The 27,448-nt window shown below is 41.6% G+C and overlaps 1 long non-coding RNA gene across 4 annotated transcripts; it reads left to right on the top strand.

Moving 5' to 3' along the window:
• Positions 1 to 27,426, top strand: LOC136786818 (uncharacterized). Of its 4 annotated transcripts, XR_010826282.1 has the most exons (4): positions 1 to 573; positions 14,549 to 14,644; positions 15,591 to 15,682; positions 25,069 to 27,426. It is a non-coding gene; the product is annotated as an uncharacterized lncRNA (long non-coding RNA). The 4 variants fall into 4 exon arrangements; XR_010826284.1 differs by lacking the exon at positions 15,591 to 15,682 and having other exon boundaries at positions 7 to 573; XR_010826281.1 differs by lacking the exon at positions 1 to 573 and having other exon boundaries at positions 14,107 to 14,644.
• Positions 27,427 to 27,448: the final 22 nt, after the last annotated feature.

Below are 27,448 nucleotides of genomic sequence, written 5' to 3'. Positions count from 1 at the left end.
CAGTGGTATGTGGCCCACAGGTGAAGGCTTGCCATTCCAAACTCACATAGATACAAACATTGAATAGAAAACTTTCAGAGAAGCGCTTGCTGGGAGCCCATCTTCTCCTCTCCTATGGGTTGTTGTCAATTTGTGATGCTCCAGCACTGCCAAGGAAACCTTCAGGATTATTTCTTCATCTTTCAGGGTCTTCCAGGCAGCAGGAGGAAGCTGGCATCTTTCTTAGTGCTTTGAATCATTCCTCAGGGGCTTTCATGCAGTCCTGGCTCTTTCCAGAGGCTAAGTAGCCCTAAGCTGGGTACTCTGAATTATTTTATTATTGATGCCTGCTGTGGTCAGGCATCCAGTTTTGAGATGTTCAGCACTTGTGTTAGGCAACTAAACTAGGCGGTCTGAATAGATGCCATTGTGCAAGGGGACTGCAGGGAGAACAAGTGCCAAATTTAAGACTATATTCTGCACACAGAAAGCTTACTGCTGCTGTCTAGCTCAGCAAGCCAATTCAGAGCCAATCCCTTGAGCCAGAAGTGAACCAGCTCTACTTATTTCTAATTCTGAGTCTGAGCACAGAAGGCAAGTAATTTGTTTTGGACTTGGACTTGCAGACAGGAAAACCAATGTACTTCATCTGGATGTTTATCTTGTATATTTGTCATTTTATTTATGGAAAGTTGTGGAGTCTGAACAACCAGTTAGTGTACTGCTTGCAAATCTTGCTTTAAATTTTGTATGAATTCTATCTGAGTACCGAAGTATGGATTTCAGCATATTCCTTTTTCTGTTTGCATTGCTTTGATTTATTCTGTCAGAAGTTCTGTTTGCATCTCCAGTAGATTTGTACGTTTGGAAGTGGTTTTGGTTGCTTTTGGTGTTAACCTTTTGTTTTCTTTTTAGTGTTATAAAGATAAACTGGCTCCTTCAAAAATAAACTGCTTTTTTTTTTTTTTCTCACCTATCTCTGTAAAAATCAAACTTTAACAACTTTCTTGCTTAAGATTCTAGACACTTGCAACCCTTTTAAAAGCAATTTAGACGTGAACTATTGCAGAAGAATTTGGGGTGAAATACGGCCTGTGGTGAAATCAATAGCTGGACTTTGTATTGTTTTTAGTGCTTTCTATGCAATAATTTGAAACTTGAGGGGAGACCAAGATTGCCATGTGGTTACTCAGTTGCTCAGCTGCCTTTCTAATTTGCTGTTGTGGGAACACAAAATTCCTCATCCACTGTGTCACTCAATGTATAGCAAGTAGCTTGAAATGACTTGTATTGAAAAAGCAATTACCTCTCTGGCACCGAAAAAGAGGCATGTAGATGCCATGGCATTTTTTCTAGGAAGGGTGCTTAATGACAAAGGACATGTACATTAAAAAGTAGTAAATCTGTTTTACAGCCTTCTTGCATACTGGACTTTTCACGTTTCAGGATTCCTATTCCTGAGGAGCTTTTGCATGTGTGGGTGTTTGTGTGTGGGTGTTCGTGAGAATAGAAGGAACACGGTGTCCTTTGCTTTAATAGTTTATTTTATGTTATTGCTTTGTGTTTTGCAGTCCCTCCAGCCAATCTGCATTTATGAACTGAAGACAATAGGAGCCAAGGGCCTAATATTAGAGTAAATTAGGTACTGAATTTCTGCTCGAGTGATTTAGTTTTGAATTTAGCCTTTATTCTAACTAGTTAATATACAGAGATATCATATTGGGAGTTAGGAGTCTTGCCTCTTTCCTCAGCAACAAGAAGATGGTAGTCAAGGAGTGAGGAAGAACGCTTCCCTTTTAAATCATATATGCTCCAGGCTTGGAAGTGTTTCTCAGACCTTTATATGGCCTGCCTTGGACATTCAGTGGTCCGGTTGCTATGGCTACTGGGATTTTTAATTGTGACTAGAGCAGGAACAGAATAATTTCAGTCCACAGAGAGGAAAAATGAGTTGCTGCACTTTTTGGATTCACATGGAGTTAGAAACTGTGTATATTAACAGCCTCCGAAAAAATGCTCTTCTTTGATATTTTTATTTTTTACCATTGCTAAAAGCAGACTGGGCTAGTAAAGGGAAAATGCATAGTTTGCCTTTTCCTGTTTCACAGTTTATGAGGCACTTTGTGTTGGAAATATGATCAGATTAGGCTGCAGTTCCTTTTTCAGCAAATGCAGTAACGTGTTTATGGTCCTGAATTTATTCAGATTCCTATGAATATAGCCTTTTTTAAAGGAAAATTGTGCTCTGGTGCCACAGAGAGAGATCAGACTAACCTTCTGAATTACTTTATATACTGTAAATATCGTAAAATTAATTGTCCCCAAATTCACTACTCTTGATTCACTACTATTAGATTTCAAATATTCACAATAAATTTTCATGGATATTTCACAAAAATTCTTACAGCTTTTTGCCTTCTCACTCTCAGTCATTCTTACTGCTGAGGTCACGTTGACAACGTTGACAGGAGGTTTGCAGGCAATGTGCTGGAACTTCAGGAACTTGTTGCTCCTGGCATGATCAGTGAGCTTGGTTAAAAAGAAAGTGCAGTCCCATGTACCTGCAGAGGCTGCCAGGTAGAGCACTCTGAAGAACACAGCCCCAGGCTGAAAGCTAGCAGCCTTCTTGCCTCACTTGAGCACAGGGTGCCTGCCTAGGAGATTTCTGGGAGCCGTTGCAGAAATCGTTCTGGAATTCCAGAGAACATGTTGAGCACCACGGGTATTTGGGGATTTCCTTCTTTCCAGTTGACTTACCTTGGTAAAACTTTCTGTCGTGTTTATTTTCCTGTTCTTAAGCCATACTGTTTTCTGTTAGCCTCTGTGAAAAATGACATTGTATGTGAGACTGGCAACCCGACGGAGTTTTGTCAAGGCACCATTAGTCACCATCCCTGGGGGTCTTTACGAAATGTGTCGATGTAGAAATTAGTAGCATGGTTTGGTGGTGGACTTGTCAGTACTAGGTTAAAGGTTGGACTAGATGATTTTAGAGGTCTTTTCCAACCTGAATTATTCTATGATTCTGTGATTCTAACCTCGATTACTTTGACCAGACATGGAAGACATCAATAAAATATAATGGCACGGGCAGCTGATGCTGAAACTACTGCTTTTTGTACTAAACATCAGTATCTCACTGTCAGCTCATGTTCGACTATTTACTTTCATTTTCCATGCAATACCTCCTGTTGTTTAAGTTTCTTCTTTTGAAGTAAGGACTACCTTCTTTCATTAGTACGTGTGAAGGTTTCTCTGTTCCTGTGCCACAGGCTGTTTAAATTGTCATGAGATTACAAATTTATTGTCACACCTGAAAATGAATGCCATATATTTTACTAAAACTGGGGCGACGAATTACCTGACCAGAACCATGTTGACTGTAGCTGAGAAAGTCTGAGGCTTTGTGGTGGATTATTTACTCTTGGGTGAATATGAACCAAAAATGCTATCTCAACTGCAAATAAAGTGAATTACATGCTGAGTCACTTCAAGAGGAATGTGGCCGACAGATCAAGGGAAGCAATATCCCCCTCCAGTTGGCACTGGTAAGGCTGCCAGTAGGCCTGTATATGGTTTAAGACATCTGTAGTTCACGAATATAGACAAATTGAAGAAAGTCCAGTGAAGGGCCACCAAGACAGTAGTGAGCTGGACCACATGCTCCGTGAGGTGAGGCTGAGCGGGTACCTAATAGTGGCCTGCAGCTACTTGAAGGGAAGTTATAAGGATGGTGGAGCCAAATTATTTTGGTGGTATACGGTGCTATAAGCAGAGGCAAGAGCCACAAAGCGTGGCTGGGACATTGAGGCTGGACATTAGGAAAAGCTGTTTCACCAGGAGGGCAGTGAACAGGGCACTGAACAGGTGCCCAGGAAGATTTTGTGATATCAGTCCTTGGATGCTTTCAAGAAAAAGCTGAACAAAGGTGTGGATGACCTGAAAAAGTGTTGACAAAAAGTCCTGCTTTAAGAGGGAGGTTCATGGGATGACTTCCAGGTCCTGTTGACTCAGCACTTCTGCAATTATCTGACTTTGTGTCTATATTTACATTATACTTCTGACAAGGTGTCTAATCCTGAAAACCCAACATAATGTTAAGACCTGGCACGTGGCATCCACAATGCACTATAATGGCAGACTGCAAGTTTAATCTGTCCTTGGACAGGTGACTTTTGGGCCTTTTTAGGGAGGACTCCAGGCTTTCTCTTTTGCCTGACATTGGCCTCTGAAAAGGTAGAAGGAGGCTGTATGGTGTGCCAGGGTCTGCTCAGGTAGCTGAGAAGTCCAATGCCATCTGAAAGTACAGGGCATATCCAGGATTTCTAAACAAGGGTATGGATGGCCCACTCACAAGGTTATGGAGAACGTTAACTAGAGTTACCAGATACACGAAACCTTTTCAGTATGAGAGGTTTACATAGAGGAGGATATGCAGCCTGGAAAAGAAGTGACTGTAACATGGAGACAGAGGTCAGAAGTGTATGAAAGCTGAGTGTCATGGACAAGTCGAACAGGGGTTAATTGACTGTTTACTATCTTACAACACAAGGATGGAGAGCATGAAAGAACACTAATGAAAAACAGTCTTAAAATGAACAAACTCTGATAGTTTTTCACAGCACATGTATTTACCAGGTGTTGAGGTTTAACCCAGCAGGGAGCTAAGCACCACACAGCTGTTCACTCACTCCCCCCACCCATGGGATGGATGGGGGAAAGAATCGGAAAAACGGTAAAAGCTATGGGTTGAGATAAAGGCAGTTTAATAGGCCAGAAAGGGGAAGGATAATAATAATAGCAAGAACAATAATAATAATGATACAAAAAAAAGTTCTGCACAATGCAATTGCTCACCACCTGCTGACCGATGCCCAGCTACTCCCCAAGCAGTGGCCTCTCACTGGCCAGCTTCCCCGAGTTTTATTCTTCCACTTGACAGCACATGGTATGGGACATCCCTCTGGCCAGCCTGGGCCAGCTGTCCTGGCTTTGCCCCCACCAGCTCCTGGTGCACCTCGCTGGCAGGGCAGCACAAGAAACTGAAAAGGCCTTGTCTCTGTGTAAGCGCTACTCAGCAAGAACTAAAACATTCGGTGTGTTATTAACACTATTTTAATGACAAAACCAAAACCATAGCACTATACCAGCTACTCGGAAGAAAATTAAGTTTATCCAAACCAAATCAGGACATGAAGAGATCTGTGCACCTGTAACTGTGGTACTTTAACACCAGTAGCACCACATCACTCACTCCCTCCTCAAAAGCACAGGAGGTGAAAATATGATGAAAAAAGCTCATGGGCTGAGATAAGGACAGGGAGAGCACTCATAAGTTATCATCACAGATAAAAAGACTCAGCATAGGGAGATTAAAGTAATTTATTGCCTATTCATAACAAGCTAGAGCAGTGAGAAACTAAAAACAAACTAAAAACACCTCCACGGGCTGCAGCGTGGAGATCTGCTCCATGTGGGACCCATGGGCTGCAGGGGGACAGCCTGCTCCACCAGGGGCCTCTCCACAGGCCGCAGGGGAACTGCTGCTGCCTGCCTGGAGCACCTCCTGCCCTCCTGCTGCACTGACCTGGGGGGCTGCAGGGCTGCTTCTCACTCCTCTTTCCCACCTGCTGTTGCGCAGCAGGTTTTTCCCCCTTTCTTAACTCTGCTCTCCCAGACACCCACCCAGCGTCGCTCCCTGGCTCGGCTCTGGCCAGCAGCGGGTCCCTTTTGGAGCCAGATGGAGCTGGCTCTGGTCTGACCTGGGGCAGCTGCTGGGCTCTGCTCACAGAGGCCACCCCTGCAGCTGTCCTGCTACCAAAACCTTGCCACACAAACCCAGTACAAAAACCAAAGCTGCCTCCATGCTGCCTGCCTCAGCCAGCATGACACAGCCATCCAAGGAACACAGCTGAAGGACAGAGGTCTGTAACGGGAAGATTGGGTCAAACTTTCCAAATATCACCAGTGGTGACCAGGAGTTTGGAAATCCAATTTTAAGTGGACAGTTGGGAAAAACTGTTGAAGCCCATGACATGTGTCTCATCCATGGAGGCTTCACAGCAGACCGATTTGAGGCAAATGAGGAATGACTGTTGAATTCCTCAGAACTGCCTATTTTCCTTCCAGATATAAACACAGGGACAGACAAAAACTAGTTGGATTTTGATTCTAACACTGGGAACTAGTCTATGCATGGCTGACTTGCATGGGTTTCTTTGAATTTTTTATGTCATTTAAATGTTTGTGTTTTAGTTCATTACAAATCTTAAGACCTGGCTCTTAAAGAAAAAGTAGGGTGTTTTTTTGTTTGTTTGTTTGTTTGCTTTTCCAGTGACCTACAAAAAGTATTTGCTGCTTTTCAAGACATTTTGTTTAAAAATTAATGATTGGAATAGTCCAGTAGTGAAAATCTTCTATAAAATGGAAGATAATTTTTTAAAAATGCAGACCGAAGGCACTTAGACTACTACTCAGGAGCAAACAAGCCACCTGTTTTAAGAACTGCAGTGCTGTAAGTCACAGTACATAGTGCATCCCACCCTGTAAGTCTGCTCATTGTTTCTGCTGCTGTACACATAGGTCCCAGTAGCTCCCCACACTGCTCCTCGGCAAGCTTTGCCCCTGACTCCTGAGTATGGACCCTCCTGGCTGCTGTGGAAATGGACCACCACCAACTCCAGTCCCTCCTCCTGCACCCCGGCTGGTTACAAAAGCATCTTCAATCCCTCCCTGGACCTGGGAGCAAGCAAAAGGGGGCTTGTTTTCTTGCACAGCCCCGCAGGGGAGGGAAGCAGTGATGCTGGAAAGCAGCAGCTTTGCTACCAGCATGAGCCCTGGCTCGCTCTGCATCAAACGGGTTTCCTCTGGCCCCTGGTGAAGCGCTGCATATGCTTGGGCACGCTCCCGGCACCCCTGCTTGAAGAGGAGAGCAGTCCAAGGCCATCTGTGCTGTCTCGGTGCTGTTAAGGGATCAGCAGCTGGCCATGTCAGCTGTGTCTGCTCTAATAAATGAAGCAGTGCCAGGGCATCTCACTGGACTTGATTATTTATTTTGTTAAATTTCTGAAATGCCCCCCGGCTTGCTTTTGGCCAAAGAGAGCTCTCCCAAACGATTCCCAGGAACACCTCACAAGTTAGCTTAGGCCAGGGACTGCTCCCAAGCGTAGTGTAGCTGCAGCCACCCTATTTTACTGGGTATGAGATTTTAGTAGTATGAATGCAAGCTGTTCCATGACACTTGGCACTAGAGTCATGGAGCAGCCTCAGGCATGCTTCATCCAGCAGTACAGGCATGGCTTTTGGGTCCAAACCTCCTTTGTGCCAGCAGAGTGGCTTGAGGTTAAACAATCCAGTCCTGAAAAAGAAATCCATCTCATACAAACAATTGCATTTTTGTTCTCAGTTCTGTTTGTTCCTGAAATATCTGGCCTACTCACTTTGTTTGAGCACATATTTTTTTCTCTCCAGCTGTTCATGTTATTATGCTTTTTCTAAGAGTCACACAGAAACGTTAGATTTTGCTCTTAGCGTTTTCAGTGACCTCTTCTTGTATGGAAAACAAAGTGTTAAAGCTGTAAAAGATTTTTAAACATTTTCACACACTTTGGTAGAAAATCCATAAATAATAGCTCTCTCAAAGCCTGTTCCAAATGCATTAGTTATCCATACACCTATGTTACACATATATGCACACCACATAACATTCGATAACATTTTTTCCTTTAAAGATGAAAAACATCTCATGATCTCAATACTCCAATGAGCTTCTTACTGTTCTTACAAATTGTCACAGATCTAAGTTTTTCTTGGATTTTCTCCTTTTTTTTTTTTTCACTGTTAATTTATTTTTCCAATAGATTAAAGATTTCTGTGCAATGCAGTTTTTATTTTTTTCTTCTTTATTAATATTAAATCTAATTTATTCTCTGTGGAAACAACCCAAATGTCCAAGCTTTGCTTTTTGGGCTACTGTTTTAAGTGTAACATTAGCTGTGAAAACAGAAGACTTAGCACCTGCTGTTTCTTGGACAAACTTAATATCTTCCTGTATACTGATCTGTATCAGAGACTACAGAGTAAGAGCAAGCTCCTCTGCTTGTATGCTTGCTCCCAGCTGGAGTCACAAAAGCATGCATTTTGGGGCTGTAAACATTTTGATAAGAATTTCATCCTTTTTTTAGGCTTACACTTACAAAACATTAAACAATGGGAGAGAGTGCATCTTCTCAAACCACAGCAGAACATGCTGTAGGTTTCCTATCTAACCTTCTTCTGCCCTGACCCAAAAGAAATGCTTTATATCAAAAACACCAGCGCAACCCTTAAATGACAAACAGAAGCTCAGTTCCAGTTTGCTACATTCCCACAGAAGAAACGCAGGTCCAAATAATAATCATGGGTGGAAGAGGTCACTTTGTTATTTCCCTGTATTTTTCCTGGATTCATTTGAGAAGGGAAAGACTTTTGAACCCATACTCTTTCTCTTTGAGTTCACCAGGAGATAACAGTAAGGGTTTCCAACTTCCTTTGTCAGGAAGAATTATGGTGTTATACATCTTACTTTTGTTACGACACTGATGTTTGAAACCTTCAGAAACTACTGTGGAATTGGACCTTGTCTCATAGAGCTTCTGCTCTTGGCAGTGGCAGTGGAAGAAGACCACACGAAGAGAAAAATGAAGACTTCTGGAAGCAATGTTGAGCTTGGGAACCAGATTCCATGCAGCTTACAAGAGAAAAACAAAGACATGATTCTCCTTGAAAGTGCTCTGGAGAGGCAAAATATGTAGTGAGACAATATGGAGTTTAGGATATATTTGAACAAATAGCAAGCTCTGGAATGGAGATATTGGGAAACAACAACAACAACAACAACAGGATCTTGCTTGCTTCAAATTTTAATTCAGACTGAGGAAAAAAGTTATGCCTCTATTGACAAAGGGGAAGAGAGAAAAATGAAACAGAGGCAGAAGGCAGAGCAGACCGTTAGGCAAGAGTCACGCTCAACAACGAAATCAAATCACAGCGTGAATTCCAAATGTTAACTTAAGACAGTCTGAAAAACTTCACAGATTTAGAGCCATGTGAAAGCTGTCTAATATACTCAGTTATTCCTACAAATGAAAACAGAGTGAAGGGTTTCATAATTTAACAGAATTTTGATCCCATATTCCCTAGAACCTTCTTAGTTTAGCTGCAACCAATTCACTTCATTTGGGCTCAGTGAAAATTATATTTCACCATAAAAATGTATTTCAATATTTAAGCAATGGAAAAGGGAAACTTTTTTCTACCTAAAATGTATGATATTCCAGAATTTTGTCTTCCTTTGTAAACCAGAGCATAGCTTTGTTTAACTTGATAGCAAATATAAATCCGTGACACCCATTTATCTTGTAAGGAAAACATAACGAAAAAAGTAAGGAAAAGTGTCACTGAGGTTTATTGGAAATAATTGAAAGACACAGAAAGTGAGACTGCTAGATTAAAAGCAGAAAAGCAGATAATTAGATTTTGCCCGTGCTGCATAGCAGGGCACTATGTCTGTTGCTCCCTGCCCCTTCCGATCAAATCCACCCAGCTAATCCACCCTAGTGGGCATGTTGTGGTCATGGGTAGGCAAATGTGGTGGTCAAGTCTAAAAACATTATTTCATGCAGTGTTTTAACAGTAAGGTCACTCACCTGCATTCTCCTGCTGTGTACAAGGTCAGGACTAAACTCCCAGTGGCCATGTGGGTCTTGCTCTTGATCTGCTGGGTGTGGGTGCCTGCCCCGTGTGCCTCCTGATTCCTAGCTAGGGTGGCACGTGTGCAGCTCAGACACAGCCAGTGTGAGCAGGGGTATTACAGGGAACATGAGCAATGACAAGCGATGAGTTTTGACCTAGCAGCCTTGGGGCTGCGGAAGGGATTAAACAACACATTTTATAGAATTTAGATAATTCTCAGTGCATGAAACAGATATATAGAGGACTTAGGCTTGGAGACCAATAGAGGTTTTGGGAGACTTGGAGAAAGAACTGGGGTTTTGAAGAGTGGAGGAGAGAGCAGGAGCCTGTGGTTTCTTTTCCTCTTCTCCTGTTTCCCCCTGAGATATGGGACTTCCACCCTCCTGAGTAGTGTCAGGCACCAGTGGCCCTCCTGCTTCATGGAGGTGACCTGCTCCCCTTCCAGCCCCCTTGGTCTGCTGGGAAGGGAAAGGCTGGGAGCAAGCAGATGTTCTAGAGGAGGCACCACCAGACTGGGGCTTTCTGCACCTCCTGTTGAAGGAAAGGCCACCTTCTCTTGCCCCTAGCCCCTAGCCCCTAACCCTTCCCAGAGCACCAGCAGGGGATGTTTTACCTGCAACAACTGATTTCCATGCCAGGAGCTACCAATTTTCCTTTACCTGAAGCTGAGGGCACCAGGGCAAAGGGAGTCGTTGTCTCTGGCAAGATCTGCCACCTCTATAAAATGTTTTCTTTTTTTGCTATTAGCAAGTGTTTGGCTGTGGTTTAACACTCAGGTGTTAAGCAAATTGTTTTTGTTCTTAGAATAAGTGGTTACAAGATTCAAAAAATGCAGAATATGTGCAACAGAAAGTTTTGTTATTATTTCTTAAGGATCAACAGAAATGTGCTTTGGAGACTTAAGACTTAGAGTCACTTTATTTTCCAAAGTAAAATCAAAGAACATGTTGGCATTACCAGAGGACAGAGAATTTACTGCTTTTCTTATTGCTTTTCTCTCACTAAATTTTTACTGCTTCCCTCTTTTAGATTTGTAAGATAACAGAAACGATGACTCTTGGAGACGATGACCTAACACAGTTAGCCTTGCATCAAAGCCAAAATAAAGCGTCTGATTATATTTCCACTCTCTGCAACATGGGTTTGGAAATCTTTTGAGTTTGATTTGACAGATGGCTCAAAAATAACATCATCATTCTGTGTACAAAATCTGCCCACCCTAATGTAGTTTTGACTCTTTTGAAATTCTTTCTTCAGCTTTATTGCTAACGTTAGGTAAAATACCTGTTTCCAATTGCCTTTAACAGCTTTCAAAACCCCAGCTTCACAAAAGATCGGTTTGGTCATTTCTCCTGGGTCCACTTTGATTTCTGTTATGACAAAAGACTCCTGGTAGTTAGATACATAATTAATGGTAATATGAGGCAGCGATTTCTCCTTTAATAATCCTAGGCTTCTGCAGAAAGCATTGTTGGCCTTCTTTTTTGCCATTTGGTTCTGCTTCTGTGCTTACAGAAATAACAATATTCCATTTGTCCTTTAAAAGGATTCTGAAACTCTTTCATCTGAGATCTAAGAGCCAGATTGTTATTTGCATCAGAAATTTAGTCATGGACCAAAACCCATTGTGCTTGATGCTTTCCTGAGAGGCCAAAAAAATGGTCCTTGTCCAAAAAAGCTTACAACCCAGGCATAAGAGGAGAGGCAATAGACAAACAAATTTCTAGGGCAGCACAAGGAACTGATGAAAAATCACTGGTAATCATGGGCTTGCACACCTATATATAGCAGATGACCTTTTTTTCTCTGAGATTTTGTGCTCAGAAAAATGAAAATATTCACAACTACAGTCCCCAAAACAGTATGCATCGTCAGAGGAGTATTTGCAAACATTTCAAGCATCTCTATTTTTTATTATAACCCCTTCAGTCTGGGAGACTGTATCACCTAGACTGGAATCCTGCTACACTGAGTTTGCATTTGTAAGGCAACATTTTAGCTCATCCTTTACTTTTTATAAGGCACATGGGGTCCTAGCTTCCTAATCAACTATTGCAATGGATAGTTAGGAGCTTAAAACTTTAATTGAATCTGGTTTTTGATTGCCTAGTGTATACAGTATAGCGTATGCAATGTGATTAAGGCTGCTTGAGATAGTTTTTCAACTATGAAATAGTGATGTCTCCCTTGGTAGACACCTACTAGGTGATGTCTACCTTTGTCTCTCAATTGTACACCCTATGTATACCATGAATACCTTGTGCCTCTCAGTACAACCCGTAACACAGTAGGAAACACGATTTAACTAAACATTGCAGCAAGATAATGCAAGATGCAGCCTGCGCTCATGACTTTCGTTCATTTGCATTTTTGCAGGATGAACTAAATGATCCTTGTCTAAAAGCTAATATTTGTTACATATTACACTCTGGCAATATAAGTGTGAATTAAAGAGTAATAGTCACATATTCAAGGAGACAAAACTAGAATCCAGCTATTTTTCAGAGTACAGGCTAAGCTCTAAGCTAGAATGACAAAAAAGGCATCTCGGTCCATTACATTAGTTGACTGATAGGTCCTCTCTGCATGTGGTTTTGGTATCATTCCCTTAAGAATTGTGTCATCTGTCCTGGCCTGGCACTTGGCTGATGTTGCATGTCTCAGATACTTGCAGACTGAAAGTAGCTGGTGTGCCTGTTATGGTGCTGAGGTCCTTTGGGACTACGGTGGAGAACAAATGCACAGCAGCTGCAATGCATGAATGGCAAAAGGAAATCTAATACCCTCTTATAGCTAGCAAATGTGACTCCTGTGGAGAAGTACCCAAGAACCAAGAATAAACTGCTTTAAACAACAGCAGATTATAATAGCTTAGTGTGATGGTCTAGAAATAAAGTCTGGAATAAATGTAAAAAGCTTTGCTATACATTTTCTTGTAACTGGAGGGAAAAAATGATTGTGTGCTTATATAGGATTAGTAGCAAATTTAGAATGATGTCTTTAATTAGAGTGCAAAACTGCTTAGGCATGACAGAAGGAAATAGATATCATCCTAGTATTTTTGTGTACACTATGATTTTATTAGCGTAGCTGTAGCATTGACATCTCCCAAAATTAAAGATCCTGAATAAATACCCAAGCCTATGAGAATGGCTTGCAAATAATGCCATTTTAGCTGTAATTTTTGATTTCTTCCTTATCTGAAACCATTCAAGAACAGAGTTAATCGTTTTTGAGTTTCTCAATAAGCCAAAGAACTTGATTTTGTTCTGAATGAAAGCTGGATGGTAACAGAACAAACAATTTGAGCTTATCCAGGTATTGTGTTGTCTGACATTTCACATAACACGGTGACTTATTAATACTGAGCATACACCAAAACAATATGAAATGAGACTCCTGAGCTCAAACCACAAGATTTGGTTAGTTGTCACTATTCTCTTGGAAACAGAGTTTGTAAAAGCAAGGGCCAAGCCGTTCACGATTTGGCAGATACTTAGATTTTCCAATTAGCCTAAGTGTATCCTAGTTGCTGAGTTTGTCTTCTGTGGTGACTTCATCTATTCTGTTTGCCTGATTGTGGCATACAGCAGTTCTACGTCTAGATACAAAACCGTATAGGATAATTTATACGGCTTATTGGCCTGGCTCACATTAAAGCATCAGTTTTGTAATGTGACTAAAAAGCACAGATGCTGCAGCAGCAATTTACTGAACTAATGAATCCTCACAATGGTTTAATTCCCATCAAATCATACTGAAAGCTACTTGCTATATGTACTGCATTTCTGTTTTGAACACCCTTCCCCAGAGACTAATAGGGTGAAGAGAACTTCACAGTACTTGAAAGTGGAGCATCTATGACAGCCATTTCTGAAGTCAGTGAATAAGAAGAAAATGAGATTATCTCAAATGAAGTGGACTCAGCTGACAGAGCATGCTGATTTTATCTTTTTAAAATTATATTGGGCAGCTGCAACATTTTTGTTTAATGCAACTTTTTGCAATGTAGCAGTTATGGATCTATATGCATACAGTAATTTCCAGAAAGAAGAGAAATTGAACAACAGGCAGATTGCATGCTTTCAGTTTCAACTTGCATGCTTCTTTTTTCTGGTTATGACAAGAGACTATAAAGAAAATAGCTCACTGATATTTTTTGGGAAGTATCAAAACAAACAAACAAACAAACCCAACAACCCTCCTCATTGCCTTTGGTATATGTGGTGCTTTTGAAGAGTAAACAGGGAAGATTTTATGTCTGAACAGTCAACTGTGCGTTACTTGATGCCACAGATCTGAAGCTTTCACTGAAGGAGGCTTTAAAAAAAACAGGGAGGCACCAATAATTTATGAGTCAGGACTAAAGAACACTACCCAGTGTGCTTAGAAAAATATGCTTATTCAGTACCTCAGCAGGGGAGCTCTTATTTTAGGCCAAGACCTCAGAGAATTCCAGTTCGATTGAACTTCTGGAACTCTGTGTCATTCTGCATCAGAGCAAGACATTGTTTGGAGTGCTTCATTACAGGCAAAGGCTTAGGGGGGTACTCTAGCCAACAGTCCAGCGATTTGGCTCCTCATTTAGGAAGTGCCAGCTTCACATAAATTAAGCCGAACACATCCTGACCTCTGGTGTCCGTAGCAATGACTTAAGACACAGGTGACTGGCTGTTCCTGAGGCTGGTACCTCTGAAATGCTTTGATGAGAAATTCCATCCTGGACTAGAAGAGCCCTTCGGAAGAAATTTTCTTTGTTGACTGTATTCTGCACAAAGATTTGACTTTGCTTAATGTTCTCAAAAAAGACAGCAAGATGTATGTTTTCTCCCAACAGGTTCTCTTCTTCTGATAACATTTTATCCATATGGTAAAAGTGTTCTCCAGAGGGTATAGAGAACGAAGTCTGCCCTACTGAACTGAACTGGATAAGGTACGTGAAAGTACATGACACAGATGTTTATGCATGCTTTAGTAGCTGGTGTCTGAAGAAGTGATTTAGCTAGGAATGAGCTAAATAAAGAACTAGAGTGTATCTTTGCTCATTACTTTGTAGCAATTGAAATTCACTTTGCTAATAAATTAAATCTGATTAAGTGTTAAAAGTCTACAAGGATGGCAAGAGCAGAGAATGACAAGTAATTGTGGAAGGCTTGCGATGAAATGTGAGGGTTTTCCTGATGGAAGTGGAGCTAAATGGCTTTAAGGCTACAGCCTCCTTTCTCTGTGCCAACTCTTCTTATAGAAACTATACAAACCTCTTTGATTACTCCTCTTGACTTTTTAAAATTCAGAACATGTCTTCCTTTTCCCTCAACAAGTCAGTCTAGGCCAAAATGAGATGGTGCAATAGACAACATCCCCTAATACTTTCCTTTCATAAATATAACGAATGGAGAATTTCCTCCCTCAACCTGGTGTTTTTTCACACCAGCTCTCATGAGCTAGTTCATAAAGTGGTCCATGACCACTTGGCTGGACACATCTTGGGGGCTGCATGTCATGGAGAGTGCAGGATTTCATTACAGTGCTATTTGTCCCAGTGGTCCGTAAAACAAAAGTAGGTCTCAGTTCCCTCAGTCCCTTTTCTTGGGATATCTGGAACTCTGCAGCACTGTCTGCCCTCCTCTTTTGTGCAATGATTTTTGCCTGCTGATTTGCCTGTGATATAATCTGGAAGATGTCTCATCAGTAAACACTGAATGCCCTTTTCTCATTACCTTTGTTTTGCCCCATTATGTTCTTTTCTATTTCTCTGGCACCTTTATTTTCTTTCTCTTCCTCCTACTCCTGTGAGCCTCCTATTTCCAAATGCTGCCTGTCTTATCAGCGCTGTCTGCAGCCAAAAATACTATTTGGATATCCTTTGTTCTTTGCAGACACCTCCGCTCTGATCTTCAGACTAGTCTCCTTGTTGCCTTCTTCCCTGTTGTGCTTGGCAGGCTGCAGCAGAACTCCGGCTGGGAGCCAGGTTTAAGTTTAACACCGCTTTTATGTGTTATGCTATTGGTCTGTCTGCAACTCAGTGTTGTACTTGTTATTGTCATTTTGCAGCTAAGTGAGCCTGAGAGATTGGAGCAGGGTATTTCCACACAACAATCCTATTACCTGGTGGTTTTATGTGCCCAGCATGTGTTTGCTGAAGAGCCATTCTCTCATATCTGTCCTGGCTGCTCAGTAATGCCTCAGGTCTCCTTTGTGCTTAATGTCTGCTTCATGCTCACCTTGGTAACGGGACTGCCAGAGGGCACAGCGAAGAACTGAGATGTCCACGCACGTCATCTTAGACTAAAACATTACAGATATAAAGGATGTGTATGAAAATTGATGTATAGCATCACTCAGACTCTTAGCAAAGCCTGCATCCCTATTGCAATTGATTAAACCAATTTAATAAGATAGGTCTAATGAAGCAAGCTCTTGATTAAACCTGTTGACATCTCTGGTCTGCTCCTTAGTAGATGTGATATATAGGAATTCTGTTTTTTCCCAAATTACATTTGGATACAGATGTGTCTGGTTTCTGTCTGGACTCGGCTGTTCTAAAAACTATCCACCCAGCAAAAACATTCACGGTGGGTTGTGGCTAGTTAGGGCATTCAGCAGTTAAGGAACATGTAAAGGAGCATGTGACCTCTCAAATATATAAATACATGCATGCATAAAAATATGTTGAAAAAAGAATTAAGTATGTGTAAGTGTCTATATCGATGTAAGTGATGCATCTGGACTGAGTGAAGCACAGCTAAATGGATGCTGGCATGAAGATAGTGTAAAGTAAGCAAAGTTGGTGGCAATTTGTGATAGATGCTATCTGTTTATGAACTCCTCATCTTTGGAAGAAATGTTTTCATACTCTCTTGGTGTCTCTGCTGCCTGCTGTTTCTAGACACTCAGAAAAGAGGCCCACATATATTTTTTTTTTCAGAAATGACAGCTGAGGAACATGTCAGAAAGGCTGATAAGGAGGTGTAACAGTCTTCAGATGCTTGGTAGATATTGAAAAAGAAGGTCTTTAGATAGAAGGTTAAATAGAAAAAAAATGCTGAGAGCTGTAATAAGAGCATCACTTTTTAGTACCCTTAATAATTTCCCAAAAGAGAAACTTTCTGAAACCAGGGATTTTTAGTATAAATGGTCCTGGCATGGACATGGTTGGTTGATTTGGATTGATGCCAGTATAAAGAATCTTGTTTGGACATTTCCACTGATATTGACATTATACTTACCAGCTGTGGTATTAGCAATAACATTATTCTAATACTAAAGCACATGACAAGCTCTTTGTGTTTATGCTACAGCATTTGATTGACTTTGTAAATGGCAATGTAAGAAGTACTAACTAGACATTTTTTGATTAATATGACATCCGCCTGCTCCACGTGGGCTCCTCCACGGGGGGGCTGCAGCGTGGAGATCTGCTCCATGTGGGACCCATGGGCTGCAGGGGGACAGCCTGCTCCACCAGGGGCCTCTCCACAGCCTGCAGGGGAACTGCTGCTGCCTGCCTGGAGCACCTCCTGCCCTCCTGCTGCACTGACCTGGGGGCTGCAGGGCTGCTTCTCTCCCATGTTCTCACTCCTCTCTTCCAGCTACTGTCACACAGCAGTTTTCTTCCTCTCTCTTATATCTGCTCTCCCAGAGGTCCACCCAGCGTCGCTCCCTGGCTCGGCTCTGGCCAGCAGTGGGTCCCTTTTGGAGCTGGCTGGAGCTGGCTCTGGTCTGACCTGGGGCAGCTGCTGGGCTCTGCTCACAGAGGCTAAACCTGCAGACCCTCTGCTACCAAAACCTTGCCACACAAACCCAGTACAAGTGTATGTAAATGATTACTAACAGAGAGTATAAACACAGTTTAAACTGAAACCTGTTTGCAAAAATTGTACAACAGTAAGCAATCTCAAGCCCCAACCCTAAGTCTACTGGTTTACTTTTACAACAGGTAGAACAAATACTATATTACAGCAATTATATTAAAAATGATCTGCCTGTTAGGAGATGTAGTTAAGAGATGCTGAAGTAATAAACTTCATATTTTTTTCCATATTTTTACTATATATAGTATATATAGAAATATACTATTTGGAATTAATCTATATTTTTATTTTTTATGCTTTGGTTACTGATAACTTTTTTTTTTTTTTAATATATACATTGGTGTAATTTATTCACATTTCCCCAGTATTTTATCATCAACAAAAACAGGATAATAGCATTTTTTCTGTCAATTCTTCATAGTTTGGGAGATTTGAAAATGTTAGCAAAGACAAAAAAATAATGCCATGGAAATATGGTCCTAAGAAGAATTGGATTTAGTTAGAACAACAGTTGATATTGATTTGACTTACCCACACAGGTTTCTAGAAAAGTAAAGAACCAACTGGATGGTTTAGCATAAGAATATCTTTTTTCTTTCTTGATGTAGATGCAGCTGGATCTTCTATCCATGCAGAAGCAGTGTTTGCCTATTAGTGCAGTAAGAGTGAATGCTATGTCAACATAACAAGTATGCAATTTTTGAGAAAGAGCAGAGTGCATTCTTCAAATGTCTATGTATTTTAGAGAAGGTCTATGAGAAACAGTGATCTATTCCTCACATTATCATGTTTTCCATCACAATGTAGCAAAACACTTTAAAATGTAGAATAAGAAAGAGTTATAATGGAAAATATTAAGTGCTTTATCAAATCTGTTTTAAAAATAAAAATGCAGCAATAAGAAAAGCAGACAATTTTATTATCTAAAAAATTCCTATTTCTTACCAATGTATTATATATACCTCCTTTATACTTAAACTGCCATAATTTTATGTTAGTTACATGTGTCTTTGCCTTACAATAAGGATAGATTTCTTTCAGCAGAGGACCAAAACCTATGTTTCAAAAAGCCAGTGTCCTTTAAACAATAATATGTACAGTAAGTGATAGATTTCAGATCTTTTTTCTACATGCATTTTCTCAGTCAGGAGTCCAGGGCATTTTTTTCTGTGGCAAGTAGAGAAGGTGTTGTTTCACCAGCACCTAAAGATATGTTGAGTTTAAAAAGCAGCAACTGAAAGGGGAAAAAACGTCAAAGATTTAAATTCACATTAATATCAATAAGAGAAAGTAAATATATCACTGCCTGTTGCTTTGGAACACATGGAGAGTCCCCGGAGATGACAGAGATAAATTTCTGCAGGCAGAGTGTCATTTATCACAATTTCTGACCCTTTTCCCTCTCATATTAATAAACTTATGAAGAAGAAAAGGGCCCCAGAGAAGGAAATTTCCTGGTAAGCACATTTTAAGGATTTTTTTCTTTCTTGAAAGTCTGCTTTGTAAGCTGACAAAACCTTAATAGCTAGGAATACTAGGAATATGTTTAAATTAAGGGTCAGTATTTTCTCTCGTAACCCCCTGTATTTGTTCAGTAGTGCTTTTTGTTTGTTTGTTTGTTTTGTTTGGTTTGGTTTTGTGTCTCTTTACCTGTGCAGATGTGGTCATCTCACCTAATCAGCATCCCGCAGCTTAAAGTGTGCAGAGCACCAGAGGGCCATGACAGAGCATCAGAGATATTTACACTGAAAAGACAAAATATCAGGAGATAATGTTCGAAGATCTCTACAGGTCTCTGTACTGCAAGCACCTAGCTGAAGGACAGCAGCAGCAATTTCCTTATGCACATGCTTCTAGGTCTTTTTGGTCTACTATCTTGTGTCCTGGGGGAGTAGCTGGTGCTCACATGAGGATTATTGCTCCCAACCTTCAGTTTCAGCAAATGACACTTAGTCACGAAAATGTATAAACTGTTGGAAATCAGGATACTTGTAAGCAGCACTGTCTTGGAACAGTTTTTAAAAAGACACTGAGATTTCATGTGGTTTTGAAATAAAAGAACATCTGGAAAACAGAGCTGCTGAACATGGGTCCCAATAAGAGATGGCTTCACTGGGGATGTGATGCTGCAAGAGTTTATAAGAGAAAAATTGGCAGCTGTTCTAGGTAAAAAAAAAAAAAAACAAACAAAAAAAACCTGTTATGAAGGCATGCCTAGCTATACTTATCATAGCTGTTCAGAGAAGGAGGCTGGACAGCGTGGAGCTGTGTCAGTCATGGTTGTAGGGAAGACAGGGTAAGAGAAGCACTACAGGAAGAGTTCTGAGGGACTTAACAGGGGAAGGGCACAACAGAAAAATATGTGGGGTTGGTTGCAAAAATGAGAATGGATAAGACATGGTTGTAGATGAAGAGAAATGATAATGCAGTCACTGAAATTAAATTATTTGAATACGAAAGCCTTAGGTCTCTTTCTGAAGGAGATTTTTATTGTCTGCTTTCAGTTGTGGTAGTGAGTTTTAGCAGTATCGACCTTGTGCATGCTCAGAACAAATGAAATAACTGTGGTGAAGGACCAGAGTTTCACTCACTAGGAAGGATGAGAGGAAATGGTTGGCACAAAATAATAAATACTGTAATATGCTCTATAATATGTTTCTCTGTATAAAAAGGAGGTATTTTGTAGATCTGAATGGCACAGATAACGTGTGCCTTCAATAACATGTTGTAGCTTGTCATGTCCCTCTTGTCTGTGGGCAACCACAGACACAGAAAGCAAGAGAGGTGTATAAGAAACCAGAGTGGCTTGGCTAAGAAAAGACATTCCTTTGGCAACTGTCATGGACAAACACATATGGGTCAGAGTTTGGGTGCCTGTCTTCAATGCTTAATTATCTTGGAAATGATCAAAAATGTGTGCCATTCCCAAAGATAACAAGACCTGTTTCATTCCATGATGCAATCGTTAATGCAAGCTCTGAAAGAAAAGATCACTTGGAGAAAGAAAGTATTCTGAGGCATAACTGATGCTGTATGTCCAGATCCACAGTTGTTCCTTCAAATTCTGGCTTTACTAGAATATGGTATGTGGAGACTACATTAGTTGTCCATGAAACTGTAGGTGGTATTGCTGCTCCAGAAAGTGGCTAGAAGCCTATGCTGTTTAGGAATTGTTATAAGGGTCAAATACTTTATATATATATATATACACACACATATATTTACATATACATATGCATTCAACAAGGCCAAGTACAAGGTCCTTCACCTGGGTCAGGGCGATCTCAAGCACTAATACAGGCTATGTAGAAAATGGACTGAGAGCAGCTATGAGGAGAAGTACCTGGAGTTGTTGGTTGATGAGAAGCTTGACACAAACCAGCAATGCATGCTTGCAGCCCAGAAAGCCAGCCGTATCCTGGGCTGCATCAAAAGCAGTGTGGCCAGCTGGGCGAGTGAAGTGATTCTCCCCCTCTGCTCTGCTCTTGTGAGACCCCACTTGGAGCCGTGCGTTCAGCTTTGGGGCCCCCAGCACAAGAAGGATGTGGATCTGTTAGAGCGAGTCCAGAGGAGGGCCATGAGGATGATCAGAGGACTGGAGCACCTCTCCTGTGAAGACAGGCTGAGGGTGTTGGGGTTGTTAAGCCTGGAGAAGAAAAGGCTCTGGAGAGACCTTATAGTGGCCTTCCAGTACCTAAAGGGGGCTACAGGAAAGATGGGAAGGGACTCTTGGTCAGGGAGGGTAGTGACAGGACAAGGGGTAATGGTTTTAAATTAAAAGAGGGTAGATTTAGATTGGATATTTGGAAGAAATTATTCACTATAAAGGTGTTGAGGCACTGGGAGAGGTTGCCCAGAGAAGCTGTGGATGCCCCATCCCTGGAGGTGTTCAGGGCCAGGTTGGATGGGGTTTGGGCAGCCTGGTCTGGTGGGAGGTGTCCATGCCTGTGGCAGGAGGCTTGGAACTAGGTGATCTTTATGGTCCCTTCCAACCCAAACCATTCTATGATTCTATGATTATAAAAATTTCAGGGATAAGTATTACTTGTGCGTGGACAAAAATTGCAAGTTCAGACAGAAGTGTGTTGAACTGTCCTTTGATATAGAAAGTCAGTTATGTTTTACATCCACTTAAAATGAAAAACTACACAGACCTAAAATCAAAAAGTTCAATTTTTAGGGTTCTGAATGAAAGTAGAAATATATATTCCTAATTGCATTTTTCCAGTGAATATAAAACTGGAAAATATGAAATCTTCAGAATGTAGAAGCAAAGTGTCTTTATGAATCTTGAAGATTTTTATGGACACAAGATTATTTTGCCATGGATAATGGAATAGCATGAAAAACAGAGGATCAATATGTGTAAAATCTGAATCTGTGTTTCATAAACTCTGATTTTTTTAATCCATGAAATTTAGCAAGCATCCTACAGTATGGTTTTGAAGTTGTAAAGGATATTCTTCCCATTTTGTAAATGTACCTAAGTATCAGTATTAGGTAAGGTCTTTGCCTGGAGTGAGTGAAAACAGAATTTCAGGTTTTGGAAGAGCTGGGGGAGGATATTTACCCTGAATGGGGAGTCACCCCCTTACAGTCTGCAGGAGATTGCCATTCTGAAGGGCAGTCCCAGATTCTTTCCAGGAAAGAGTTCATGATGATAACCAAAACCAAACCAAACCAAACCAAAACACTTTTGGTCTACAAGTAAGGCCAAAATTGAAAACCGAAAAAACCCACCATAGTCTGTTCCAATGTCTAAGCTTGGCATCTGCCTGCATGACTATGTAGAGGTTTATATTCTTAAAAACCTGAAATGCAGTACTTCTTCCTTTAGGCTGCTACAGCTGATAGGCTGGCAGATAGCCAACGCCATCCTTACAGCAGCACTTGCATTCTTCACACACAAAACATAGAGCTGCTTAAGAAGTGGGGTCTTATTCTATAGGATTTGAGGGATTTTTGATGGGATATGCACAATCGTTAATTCAATAGTTTCTTATTTATTGTTTGTATTGAGCATATCTGTTCGTTTAAAAGAGAGAGATCTGCTGAAAAAAACCCCACAACAACAAAAACAACCAAAAATAAAAACTAAAACCAACAAATGAACAGAAAAAAAAACCAAACACATATGATTTACTTTATATCAGACACAACACATGACTGATTACCACTGAAGATAAGGGCTATGCCATTAGCACTGTCTGGGAACATGAGTGGAAGTTTTCTGTGACAGAAGACAATAGAGTGCTGTGGATTTTTTAAATGAAACCCAACTGCAATTATTTCTGAAGCGCCTCCTTCACTGGTGTTTCCAGAACAATCTTCCTCCATGGTTGCTTGATATCTGTGGCAGACGTCAGTGGCTGTAGCTCTGGAACCAGGCTTGAGACTCAGGATGACTTTCTGTCTGCTGACCCTGTGGGATTCAGATCTGATTTCTTGTGTTTCCAAAAATAATATGGGCCAGGGGACTCCACAACTTGATGTAAGCTTTTCTTCATGGTCCTCTGAAAGCCTCAAGTGGCAGAACCTAAACCCCTGTATAGAATCCTAGAATCATGTAGGTTGGAAAAGACCTTCAAGATCCGTGCTTACTGAGTCCCACCACTAAGCCATGTCCCTTAGTGCCATATCTACACGTGTTAAATACCTCCAGGGATGAGGACACCACCACTTCCCTGAGCAGCTCGTTCCAATGCCTAATCACCCGCTCCGTGAAGAAATTCTTTCTGATATCCAATCGAAACCTCCACTGGTGCAACTTGAGAATGTTTCCTTGCATCATATCACACAGGATGCCAGAGACACGTTGTCAGCTTTTACCTCCTTGCTAGAGGCAGCACCAGTGAGCTTGGTGCCATGGCCATGGGTATGGGCTGTCTGCACTGCATGGGGACAGCATCCAGAGCTCTGCATGGGGTGTGCTGTGGCAAGTACATCCCTCTTCTGGGTGCCTCTCCCCTTTTGGGGGTGGCCGGAGTCATGAAAGGGGTTAACGGGTTTTAAAATGTTGGTGTTGGAGAAAGTTCTGATGTCTCGAATCTCAATATAAAATGCTTATAAAGGTGGGAAATGCAAGTCTGTTTAGGTTTCATTATGTGTTGATTAATTAAGCTTCTTTAATTAAAATTAATTCACTTCAATAGGAACAGGGACTAGGCTTCATAAGGGTTTGAGTGATATTAGCCCTTTACACTACTGCAGGACAAATTATTTCAATACTCTGTCCCAAGAAAATGAAAACAGGCTCCATAGGGGACCTCCAGCTTTCAATGAAGCAATTTTCAAAAATTCCCAGGAGTGGGATAGATGGGAAGAAGAGCTGAAGCCAAATGGGATCTTGGCTTTTTAAACAGCTTGCATTAGTAAGGCACTGTTCCCCTGCCTCCATAAAACAGCCTTCCCCCTGCACCCCTTAGTTCAAACACCTCTTTTTCTGTTCCACTGATGGGACTGGATGCGCTCTCCACGTTGTCTCCAGGTCATTGGGAACCAGCTACTTTCTCTTAGGCTCCTTATTCCAACAGTCACCCAGGAATGGAGAAAACCCAGATTTGCACCACCTCCCTCCTTTCCTCTGGTGACATAGTTGCTCCTTTCAGTGCCCATCTCGCTCCTCTTCCTACTCTCACCTCCCTGCTCTCTGCCCCTCTGACTGCAAAGTGTTCAGTGAGTGTGAGCAAGGAAGCCTTCCCCTCCCCAGGGGTCCACCCATGAAGCCAAACACTTTGTCCCTGATGTAGGAGCAAAGGAGGCTTGATGAGAAGGTCAATATGTGCTGGTTCACCCTGGCCTCTCTTCTGCAAGGACTACCCCAGGGGCTGCAGTGAAAGCTTTTCCCATTTCACCTGTTTCCCCAATCTCTCTCCTGTGTGGGACCTCTGATTTCAGCAAAACAACCCCCCAGGAAAGGCCCACCTCCCCCTTACATTTCTGTTTTTTTTTTGTCCAGTGTTGGACGAAAAAGTTAGCAAGAATGGATTTTGGGTGGTATTTCATCTCCCAAAGGCCATCCAGTGGTGTTTCTCCTGAGTGGACTCTTGTTTTGATATCATCACAAATCTGTGGCCTCTCCTGCTGCTGACCAGAGGAGATGGTGTATTCTTTTATGGATGAAGCAGCTCTTATGTTAAACTCTTCTGTTTCAAATATTTATACAGCATCTCTCCAGTGAATTTGTTCATGCTGCAGGCAACAACTCTAGCTCCTCTACAGTGGCTGTTTATGCAAAGTCTCTCTTTGGGGATGATCCTCCAGTGCTGAGGAACTTTTGAGCTCCCACTGCAAATTTTACGTTGGTTATAACACGGATCTTATCCCTCTCTTGTGCAATGCTTGTCGTGATCAGGGATGCCTTTGTGAATGCTTTTCATGCTGAGCTGTTTTATCTGATTCTTCCTTGGAGAGCGCCTTTGCTGCTCCTTGGAGCTATATTCACTCTGACAGTCCTCCCAATAACATACCTTGGGGAGTTTTAATTTTTAATTGGCTTGATAATGTGTGTGTGTTTTAACTCCTTGAATATTTCCTCTTGTAGATCCTTATCCTTCTCACCGAGGATGTGCACCCAGTGAAGAACCAAGGTTTGCATCATGTGCCAGACAAAAGATATCTCAGAAGAAAGAACTGCAAAAACATACACATCCTAAAAATCCTCCTCCAAACCCTGCCCGTCCACCTGCCAAATCCATGTAGGCTCCACTGATGCTCCAAATATTCTAGAAAAATCAGCAGAGCAGTCTCCAAATGAGATAAGAAGGAACAGACTGTACTTCCAGATGAAGTCTCAGGGAGAAAAAGGAATAATTTTATTGCTTGAAAGTATTTATAGTCATTAAAAAAGCAGTAGGACGCTGAAGAAATCTGACTGAGTTTCTACTGCAAGAGGAGAAAGCAGCCAGAAGTGATTCAGAAGTCCTTCCTCACCTCATTAGGGCATCAGTTTCCCGATGCACAAACTCTGTAGCTAGACCCTCTGAATCAGTTGTCACAACCAATTTATGCCCACAGTTTCATTTTTAATCCGAGGTCTCAGCAGCCAAGCAGTGCAACCTGACCCTAGCTCGCACAGAGTGGCTGTTAAGGAATAAGTGCTGGTTTTGGTAATTTGACGAGAATCGCTAGAGGGGGTCAGAGTGGATGCGGGACAAACTCCTTTGGGTTTGCAGAAGGAGACAAGGAGTGTGGTGACCAGGAAGCAGGGCTGTGGCCATTGCCTACTGCTATCTGGTAACGCTGTTTATGCTGCCTGATTAGTTGTGAAATTTTGGGCAGTGACTTTTTGAAACTGTACTAAATTTTGGTATCTAAAACATAGACTTGAGCTTTGATGACTGGTGGAGGAAACATCTAGGAAAATTAGATCAGATTAAAAGTGCACACTCTAAATGTCCAAGACACAGACGAATCCTGCTTTTTGTAACTGTCACCTGTAGAGGATCCATCTTTGGCTAAAAAAATAAAAAGCCCATTCTAATTATGAAACAGCCCATGTCTCTTTATCTCTGCCAAGATGCCAGAGAATGAATCTGTTGCCTGGACTTCTGGTGTAGCTTTTGTGCATGAATGGTCATCTGCCAAACTTTGAGTGATTACTCCAGCATTTAAAAGAATGATTTATGGAAAATGAGATGCTCTGACAAAGAACACCATCAGGTTAGAGAGCTGACATGTTCAAACCAAACAAACAGCCCAGCTCAGACTCACCAAGCCCCTTGACCTTAGAGGGCTGAGAAACTTCAGTCAAGAGATCTGGGTCTCAGGGTTGGTAACCAAGACTAAGTACAATGGGAAGTGGGGGGTGTCAAAACCAGGAGACCAACGCACAATAGCAAGGCTGTTATTCGTACATGCACAGGAGACAGATCCAAGGGTCACCTCAGCCCCACTTTCACTAGCTTGCCAGACTTTAACATGAGGCTGAAATCTTTCTTAGTTTCTTAACACTTCACCCTTTGCCATTACTCTCACCCACATTGGTTCCCTTTGCTCCTCTTTCTGGAGCTCACCATTTCCTTTCCCTGGTACAGGGAGGTCACGGAGTGGCTGAACAGATGGAAATCTTCTCAGCTTCTCTGGTCTGTTCAGTCCTTTCATGGTTTACAAAAAGGGATTCATCTAGATGTCTCAAGCAATGTGTAAGCTGACCTAGACCACCCGCCAAAGCCAGGTTTCTGTTTCTCCCTGCCCACACCAAACACTGCAATATGTTGGACATCCACCTGTGAGCTGCCGGCTCCCCACCATAGGACGTTTGTGCAGGGCAGCCCCGTGATCCCAGCTGTGTACATCTCGCCCTTCTGCAGTCCCCACTACTGGACACAGGCCTGGCAGAAGTCACGGTTGCACAAGCTGGAGCTGACACCTTTGGTGCAGCCACCAAAATTCAGCAGACAAGGAGAAAAAAACAACTGCCTTAAATGTCATGGGAGACAAACCCATAGGACACATTTTCATTTTGTCTTTCTTCTGTCTTTTTGCATTTTTCTCACTGAAGCTGGTAGAAACTGCAAGCAAACTGTGCATTTTAAAACCAGGCAACTTTATTTTAGCTTATAGACCCACAAGCTGGAAAAGTTGCCTTTACATTCTGAATCTACAGCTTTTTGCATTCAATTAAAGTGGTCTCATTGACTTTTTTTTTGAAAAGACAATTCACAAAAGGCTGAGCTATGTAAAAAAACTATGCAGAAATTAGAATCACAATATCAAAGTATAAATACTTCTCCCAGCATGGAGGGGTTCTTTAAGACACATTATCTGGTGTTTTATTGGTATCAAATAAACTCAAGTGGGACCTTTCTCCAAAAGAAAAAAAAAGAAGGGACTTTTCTCCATTTTGGAAGACTTAGACTACTAGATGTCAGCTTCAGGCAATTTTTTCTTCACATTTCTCTTGGATTTTTTTGCCACTTTTT

Source organism: Anser cygnoides, chromosome 1 (genome assembly GCF_040182565.1).
Source record: "Anser cygnoides isolate HZ-2024a breed goose chromosome 1, Taihu_goose_T2T_genome, whole genome shotgun sequence".
Lineage (NCBI taxonomy): Eukaryota > Metazoa > Chordata > Aves > Anseriformes > Anatidae > Anser > Anser cygnoides.
Note: the sequence above shows the minus strand (reverse complement) of the source record. Positions and strands in the feature narration are given on the sequence as shown.